The sequence below is a fragment of the Solanum dulcamara genome, chromosome 10 (assembly GCF_947179165.1).
Source record: "Solanum dulcamara chromosome 10, daSolDulc1.2, whole genome shotgun sequence".
Taxonomy (NCBI): domain Eukaryota; kingdom Viridiplantae; phylum Streptophyta; class Magnoliopsida; order Solanales; family Solanaceae; genus Solanum; species Solanum dulcamara.
This window is the reverse complement of record NC_077246.1, coordinates 19435501-19444158: the sequence shown is the minus strand read 5'-3', so window position 1 is coordinate 19444158 and position 8658 is coordinate 19435501. Positions and strand designations below refer to the sequence as shown.

The 8658-nt window shown below is 33.3% G+C and overlaps 1 long non-coding RNA gene across 3 annotated transcripts; it reads left to right on the top strand.

The window, feature by feature from the left end:
• Window positions 1-371: 371 nt before the first annotated feature.
• LOC129871730 (uncharacterized) lies at window positions 372-5289 on the top strand. Of its 3 annotated transcripts, none has more exons than XR_008762304.1 (4): window positions 372-730; window positions 2187-2302; window positions 4545-4628; window positions 5043-5289. It is a non-coding gene; the product is annotated as an uncharacterized LOC129871730 (long non-coding RNA). The 3 variants fall into 3 exon arrangements; XR_008762302.1 differs by having other exon boundaries at window positions 373-730; window positions 2196-2302; XR_008762303.1 differs by lacking the exon at window positions 2187-2302 and having other exon boundaries at window positions 376-730.
• Window positions 5290-8658: the final 3369 nt, after the last annotated feature.

The window sequence follows — 8658 nt, the reverse complement described above, 5'->3', positions numbered from 1 at the left end:
AGTTTTCTCACAAATTCTCTTATGATTCTTCTTCTAAAACCCCCAGTTTCATAAATTTGCATTGGGTCTTCTTACTTACGATTATTCTCATGATTATTGATTAAATTATGCATTATTCACATGTAATACCTCGGGTATGTGAAAGTTAGAATATGATATAATGAGGAAATTAATTGGCATGGGTGGATTCATTGATGGGTCAATGATGATTTTAATTAAGGACATTATAGACTCTTTCCTATTTTTAGTAGCACTACAAGAAAAAAGTTTATTTAAGACCAACATTTAGGGACGAGATAATAATCTAGTCTCTAAAAGTTCATGTACAGAGACGGCATTCTATTTTGGTCCCTAATTCTATATTTTATTGGAAAGATACTAAATCTAGTCTCTAAAGAAATTAGTACCCGGTCCCAAAATACAATTTATACGTGGGAGCGGGAAAAAGGTGTCCTAAAGGTGATACTAAAATATTAAAAAACATAAAATTTTTCACCATAACATCCATCGCCAAAACTAAGAATTATTTTTCAAAGAAAAAGCAAAAAAACTCTTTGTTTCTCAATACAGATCCCATTGCTATACTTTGCCCTAGCAGCAGCTCCTCTGCAGATCTCTATTCTCAGCTACCATTCATAAAAAACATTACAGTTTCTCAAAACAGAGAAAGCACAACAAATTGTATGTCATCTAGTTTGCTCAAATCTATTTTCATCTATTCTAATATTAGGTATGATTTCTCTTCTGCGAGTTGGTCTTTTTTCTTTTCCCAATTTGCTTTACTATTTGTTTTACTCAAGTAACTCTTCATCTTGAACTTTACAGCTCAAAGTTCCATTTTCCTATTGTTTTTTTTTGAGTGTTAGCTGTGAAATGAACTTTCGAATCTAGCATTTTCAGGTATTGCTTTTATGTGTGTTTTAGTATGGTATAAAGCTTTAATTTTTGTTTGTTGGTTTATTATTACTCTTTTTTTTCCAGTTTTTGTTGGATTGTACGGTGTGCTTGGATGGGGGTACTTGGTTTTGGCCTAAAGGGGTTTGGTGGTTGTGGTTGTGTTAGTGTATGCATAAAGCTTTGATCTTTGTTTGTTTGTTTAGATGATTCTACTTTTTTTGGAAATTTTGGTGGATTGTATTGAGTGCTTTAGTGGGTATACACCGGTTTTGCGATTTGGTGAAGGTGGGTTCATGTTTGCATTTTCAGGTTTAGGATGACTCTTTTTTAGAGCTTTTGTTGGATTGTACCGAGTGCTTAGATGGGGGTACTTGATTTTCACCTAAAGGGGTTTTGGTGGTTGTGCTTGCGCTTGTGTTAGTGTATGCTTAAAACTTTGATCTTTGTTTTTTTTGTTTAGATGATTCTCTTTTTTTTTTGGAAAGTTTTGGTGCATTATACTGAGTGTTGTGTACACTGGTTCTGTAATTTAGTGATGGTGAGTTCATGACTGCATGTTTGCATTTTCAGTTTTTTGATTTTTGTTTTCTCTGTGTAAGTAAGGTTTGGTTTTCTTTATGTTTGTTTAGATGGATCTTTTGGTGTATGTTGGTTTTGGGGTTTTATGTATGTGTCTGCTTTTTGTTGGAATGTTGAAACTGTATAGTTTCAGTTGATGAAATTTTAGCTTTGGGGGTGAATGTATTCCGGTGAAGTGAAAATGGTACTTTTAATGGTTATATTTTTGGTTCATGATTGTAAATTGTAATTGATTTGATTTCTGTTTTGGATTTGAGCTGTAAAAGGTTAAACATATGCCACCATTAGGATTTTAGGAACTAGTAAGTACATGTTAGAAGGCCGTTATGCACAAGGAACATGAAACAGATTCCTAGTAGTCCATGGAGATACTATTGCCAATTGACCAAAGTGAGAGAGTGATACATAAAAACTTCGTGGTTCTTGAGAAAGTATATATGCAAGTTAATACTATTTTTCCTTCATATACTAATCAAGTTAACCAACACACCCAAGAAGTTGAAACAAGTAAGTTTTTTTAAATCAATTGAGATTTTAGTTACATATATAACTGAAATTAAATGCCAAAGCTTTGTTTGTTCGAACAAAACAATTTCTTATTAAAAACAGCTTATTCTTAATGGGATTACACTTTTTTTATCAAACAATACAACTTATTATTGATTACAACTTATTCCCAACTTATGCCCCATGATGTATATTAACTGTAGAAGCTACAGGTGCTGAAGAGACAATTTTTGTTGCATCATCTTCAACGAGGGATAGTTAACTCTCATTAAGATTTAAGTCCTCAATAATTGCAGCTGCAACTCCTTCAACTCCTTTTGTAAGTTGTTGTATTATTGAAATATATGTACCCCTTTATTACAAAAATATGTTGGATAAAACATTCTTATCCCTTGAATATTTAGCTGAAGCTTAATCTAGGGACTGTATGACTGATTAACATATAATGTCCCTCTCTCAAAGTCTCTTTGGGTGAAGATTTAGGAGTCCATGCTAAAAATGTGATTCAGTTATTGATATTCCATCTGGTCAGGACCTTTGAACTCTATTCTTTTGTAAAAGCTACACTTAAGTTTCGTTTTACTACACTTGCTCCAGTTTATCCAAATTATACAGTGCTTAGTTCTTAATTGCTTTAGAATTCTGTACAGTGTGAGAAAAAAATATGTCCAGTTTTAGGTTAGAGAATTTGCCGCTTCTCTATTTAGTTGTTCATTTTGTGATGTTATCAGTGTTGCGAAAAAGCGCCGAAGCGCTCGCTTTAAGCGTGAAGCGAAGCGAGGCGAGACTCTAGCGCTTCAATACCGTGAAGCGAAGCGATTTCAGAAAAACGTGCGCTTCATGGGAGAAGCGAGAAGCCCATTTCATGTAGAAGCGAGAAAAAAGCTCGCTTATTTGGAAAAAGCGGGTAGTGAAGAAAATAATCTCAGTATTAAAAAATTTATAGAGAAAATCATTCATATTTTTCCTCATAATTGTATATTAAGAAAAATTATAAAGTTAACTTAGTGCTATTGCCAGGAAGGTCTAAAAGCAAAAGCATGAATCACTTGTCTGCCACAAAGTCTAAAAGGTTACACTTAGAGGATTGATAATTAGGTATATATTAATTTAATACTCTGCTCACTTCCATTTCATTTTTGTTTGAAACTATTTTTTTTTATTCAATCCAGATATAATATTAATATTTAATTAGAAAGCTAATCAAAATTACTTATAAGAATACTACTGATCTGCTCACTTTATATTACTTTTTCCATTTCATTTTTATTTGACACTATTTTTCTTATTAGTCCGTCCAGATATAATATTAATATTTTTATAATTTCTTAATTAAAAGCTTTTATTTCTACACAAATACTATGATATGCTTACACTCACAGTTTCTAAAGGTTCGATTTGGTACTCTTTTCATTTCAATTTGATTGTTTGGTTTTGACTTGATACAAAGTATTAAAAAAAACTTATGAACCTTGTGATCTTAAACTAAAGATATATTAATTGTATTTAAAGATCTTTTAATCTTATAGTTTTAGGGGGAGTACTTTAAGGGGCAAGGAAAAAAGAGTAGCTACAGGTTCAAGTTCAAATAGAAGTAGAACTCTTGTTGATGAGTCCTCCGATGAAGAAGATGAGGACCAAGTAGAACCCTTGTTGATGGCACTTCAAGAGTTTGAGGATCTTGTTGAAGAATAGGATTTTTCTCTCTTTGTGATTTAGTTATGCATTTGCTTTATATGTTGTTACTTATGAGGATTATTGACTATCTATTTACTTTTTAATCTAAGTCTTTTGAATTCTTGATTATTTATCTATGCATATTTTATATTTTTTATTTTTATACTAAATAACGCTTTTTCTGAAAAAAGCATGCGCTTCGCTTCACGCTTCTGTGAAGCGAGCCCCCATCGCTTTTTTCCGCTTCTCGCTTCTCAAAACACTGGATGTTATTGAATTACTTACTGCAAAGTATGAATCTACTGATTGACAATGTACATAACCTGCGTTCGAAACCCCTTGCCAACGAAAGCAAGGGGTTCGCCTTCTGGGTTGGGCTCATCACGCCGGGCTTGTCTAGTGCGGGTCACCTCTCTTGTGTGGTTTACGAGCTATTGCAAAAGAGAGGGGGTTCTACCCTGTGGGTTTCCCTTGTCATAAAAAAAAATGTACATAACTTATGTACATAATTACATTTTATCAATTATTTGTAGTTCCATTAAACTTGAGCTTATATAAGCTGTTAAGAAAGACATAGAAATTGACTAGGGAATCTTATGGTGTTGTATGAAAACCTTGAATAACATCCTATTTTATTTCTCATTCTTCTATTATAAGACTTCTTGTCCACTTGTTCAAGCAGACAATTCACAAATGTAGCAACTGCTTATATTAAAGTGAACTTACGATGATGAGAAATGCAAGAATTAACTTTGGCAAAGCAAACTAAAGCAAAATTAATTTCTTTGTTTCATTTTCAACTATTTTTGATTATACTGCTATCTTCATAATTTGAAATTTTCATATCATGGCATATCACCCTACATTTTTTCTTATGGTTCTAGCTCATGGAGAGCTGCTGGATATGGACTTTTATTCTACACGTGTGAAGCTCTAACATCTACTCCTGTGCTTTCGGATTTCCTCAGGTATATTTCTACTCTTGTTTCCTTTATAGGGTGTTTCTTTGATATTTTTTACTCTTATTATAGACAAATTAGTTCATATTGGTGAAAAGAACATCCGTACCGTTTTTATCTTCTTTCCTCTTTTGTTTTCCCATGGCGCTTGTTCATCTCGATGTCCTTCTTGTTCATTTTCTTTGCCAATGCGTATGTTTATATTTCTTGCAATCTTATGTATGGTTGAATATTAGCAGTTACTTTATCAAATTATCTTCTTTTGTTATAGAAATATTTTGTATCTATGCCAGTTGCAGAGTAACTAGGAACCAAAAATCTAGATTGCAATATCTTGTTTTTTGTCTACATTGAAATACATTGTATGATTTGATTGTGTATTGTTCTTTTTTCTAAGCAAATTTTGTTTTATACGTTCCACAGGATTTGAATATTTCCGTTTACAAGTCGAGATGCAAGTTTGAAGAAATTAAACAAGTTTTGCCAAATCGGTCATCCTTTCGCTTGGATAGTTTGGCAATACATTTCATTATATATTTAGAGATGTTAGCTTTTTGGCTAATACAACTACAACAACAACATACCAGTGGGAATATAGTGTTGTGTAATCAGTACTGCATGTGAGATGTTTATCTATAGTTTTAAATAATACGATCGATAATTTTGTATATGTGCATTTCATTATCTATATTTAAAATTTTTATAATATTTTAGAAAAGGAGCATGTATTATTTAGTTGCCACATATTTTGGCCATAAATAATCTTTAATATCATATTGTAAATAAATTATATGTTGAACAAAAATGTAAAATCACTTTTAGCGATGAGTATTGCTTTGGTCCTTAAAACTCTTTAAGGACCGGATTGTTAGTCCCAAAAGATACTAGAGACTAGTGAAGTTCTTGAAATCTATATTTAAGGACCAGAAATGTGGTCCCTAAAACATTTAGGGACTAGAATTATATTGGTCGCAAAAGACATTTTAGGGACCAACACCTAAACTCATCCTATAAGTCTTTAGCAATGGAGCCTATTGGGACGGGATATGTAGTCTCTAAAAGTAATTTTGCGATCAACTTTGTTTTCGGCTCTAAAATCATTTAACGATCAAAAAAGAGAGCCCGTCACAATTAAATTTTAGCTAAGAAGGCTATTAGGACGGGTGTCGACCAACCTTTTCCTGTCACAATAGACCATTTAGGACAAGCTTTGGCCTTTTAGGGACCAAATTTTCCTTCCTTAGAGGTTTTTTTTCTTATATTGTAGAGGATGAACCTAGACAATTTTGGGACTAGATTTCTAACCTATTTAATCCTCAAAGCTCTAAATTTCTCCTTATTCATTCACAATTCACTCATCACAAAATTGTCTCTCTACAAAAGGCTCCCAAGACCTCCATTAAAGGCCAAGCAAGGATTTTCCCCCAATTCTCCATTAATCTTCAAGTTTTCTTAAAGCTTCTTCAATTTCTTATTCAAAGTATGTGAGTTTTCATCCATGGGTACCTTTCACCCATGGAGAGAATTCCTTAAATCTTCCATGAATTCTTGTTACATCTTTGAGTCTTCTCAATTTCAAATTCAATTGTATGAACTATGACGTATCTTGTGAATTTTATCTATTTTTGCATGAATTGATAAGTAATTGGATGGTATAGGTAGATTCTATATACATAATCACTATATTGCTATTTAGGGCATAAGAACTCATTATGGGGGATGAATACTCTTGAAAAATGCTAAAAAATTTGGAAATTCATCAGGGAAACACTGGGGCAGAGTGCCACCATCACGCCAGGAACAACCCTTAGTAGTTTAGGGACTGGGACGATGTGCCAGCTGTGCGCCATTACCCAGTAAGCCGTAAAACTCATTCAGTGAATGCAATTTATGTTTTGTGCTTAAATCGCATTCACCAAGTGTGATTTATGTGTTAAAAAAGAATTTAATTGATCCTTACCTCTTATCGTCTACTCTTCCAAGTGCATAAATTAAGATTCCTTTATGATTTAATTTCTCAACTAAGCTTGAATTACCACCTAATTGCATGACTTCCATAAAGTATTACCTAGACACATAGACTATACCAATGTCAAGTATGAATATATGAATGTCTTAGGGTTCCTTCAGCTATGATTTCCATTGACCTAATGTCAAGTATGAATATATGAATGTCTTAGGGTTCCTTCAACTATGATTTCCATTGACCTAATTCAATATGTTTATGCATGATTCAAGTCAATTACATGATTTTTAGATGATTCCACATAGATTCATGCACAAGACTATATTTTCCAAAGATAAGCTTCATGTCATGATTATGTACTTGCAAGGCTTTTAAGCAAGTTATATGAAAGGTATGAATTGAGTTTGATGATGAAGTTTGAGTTAAGTATGAATGATGGTGGAGGATCTCTCACCTAGTTAATGATTAAGGAGCTATCTTATGATTGTGTTTTTATAAAGAATGGACGGGTAATAGATATGGCCCCTCCCACATGATGTTGACTTTATGACTTTTAATTTTTCTATTCTTGTGAGAGTACTACCTAGCACCTAGTTGGACAAGGGACGAATACCCATGTCCCAAAACTACGTGTCACCGTAGGTAATGAAGAATTTGAGGCAAGTACCCAAATTTCTAAGAGGTGAGTACCCGAGTCTAAGAACTAGGGGTGAGTACCCAGTTCACACAATCACTTAGTGGATACACTTAGGAATTAAGGAGCCTACATTGGCAAGTAGCTTCCCCCTTTCCGCCGGTATATGGGTAAACATCGGGACTCCATGATTTAGCTCACATGGTTTCATATTTAAGATTCTTACTACTACTTATGAACTTACAAGCTCTTCTATGATTTCCATTATGACTTATGATTATCCATGCATTGTACAAGTTCTCTTTATAAGATTGCGTTATGGTTTTAAATGACATTAACCTTACTCATGATTCACTATCATGTATATATGGTTTACTTATTAGGTGTTCGAACCATGATCATTACATCATTGCTTTTATTTCATGTATTGCATTGCTCACATACTTACTACATTCAAAGTACTAACACATACTCTTTTGTTTGCCTACATTGTCTTATAATGTAGGGCTTGGTGAACACCTTATATCGTGGCTAGATATAAGACTAGTTCACTTGATTTGGTAAGTCCTCAAGCTTTAGGGACTACCTATCAAGCTTATACTTATTATCTCTAGACTATGTTGTTATTTTGAGACATTCCTTTTCTTTTTTTGGGTGAGCTAGTGGCTTGTTCTATTCCCCCATATATATTAGTATGATAGAGGCATGTTTAGACATAGAGTTGATGTAGTCCGTTTTGGACATATGACTTGGGATTTCGTTTTCATTCCTAGACTTCCATGATTGAGATTGTTCTTCCATTTGCTTTCAGTATGTTTTACTTACCATATGAATGCAATGTATGCTAAGAGTCTTGGCTGAAATCCTTCGGGTTTCCGATCGTCGTGTCACGGCTACGTCCTATTTCGGGTCATGACATAACATTACTTTGCATGATTTCAAGATGAATTTCAGTGACCCATGCTATATGCTAGTTTCAAGTATGTGTATTCAATGAATAATTATCACGAATTTCAATAAAAGCTTTATGAATGATTATAAAGGTTTATGAATGACTCATGAAATATTATGAACGATGTTTCAATGATGCTTTAACTAAGAAGTTATGGTATGATAAGGTAGTTCTCACACAATCATGTTAAAGAGGAGATAAGATAGTTCTCACCAACTCATGGATTTTATGAATCAATCATGTTAATGAGCTATTCCAATGATTTTACTATGATGAGGATTAATATCTATTATTTTCTTTTCTAATGATGTTAATAACTATGTTTTTCATGAAATTCCATTGAGAAAATGACTAAACAACAAGAGAAATTTAAGGTGGGTTCGGTCCAGTTGCCATAGTAGCTACCCAAGAGAATCCTAGTGGCAACCTTTAGTCTCTATCTACATTACTCGCATAGGTTTAAATTTCCAATATGATGTAGCTCATG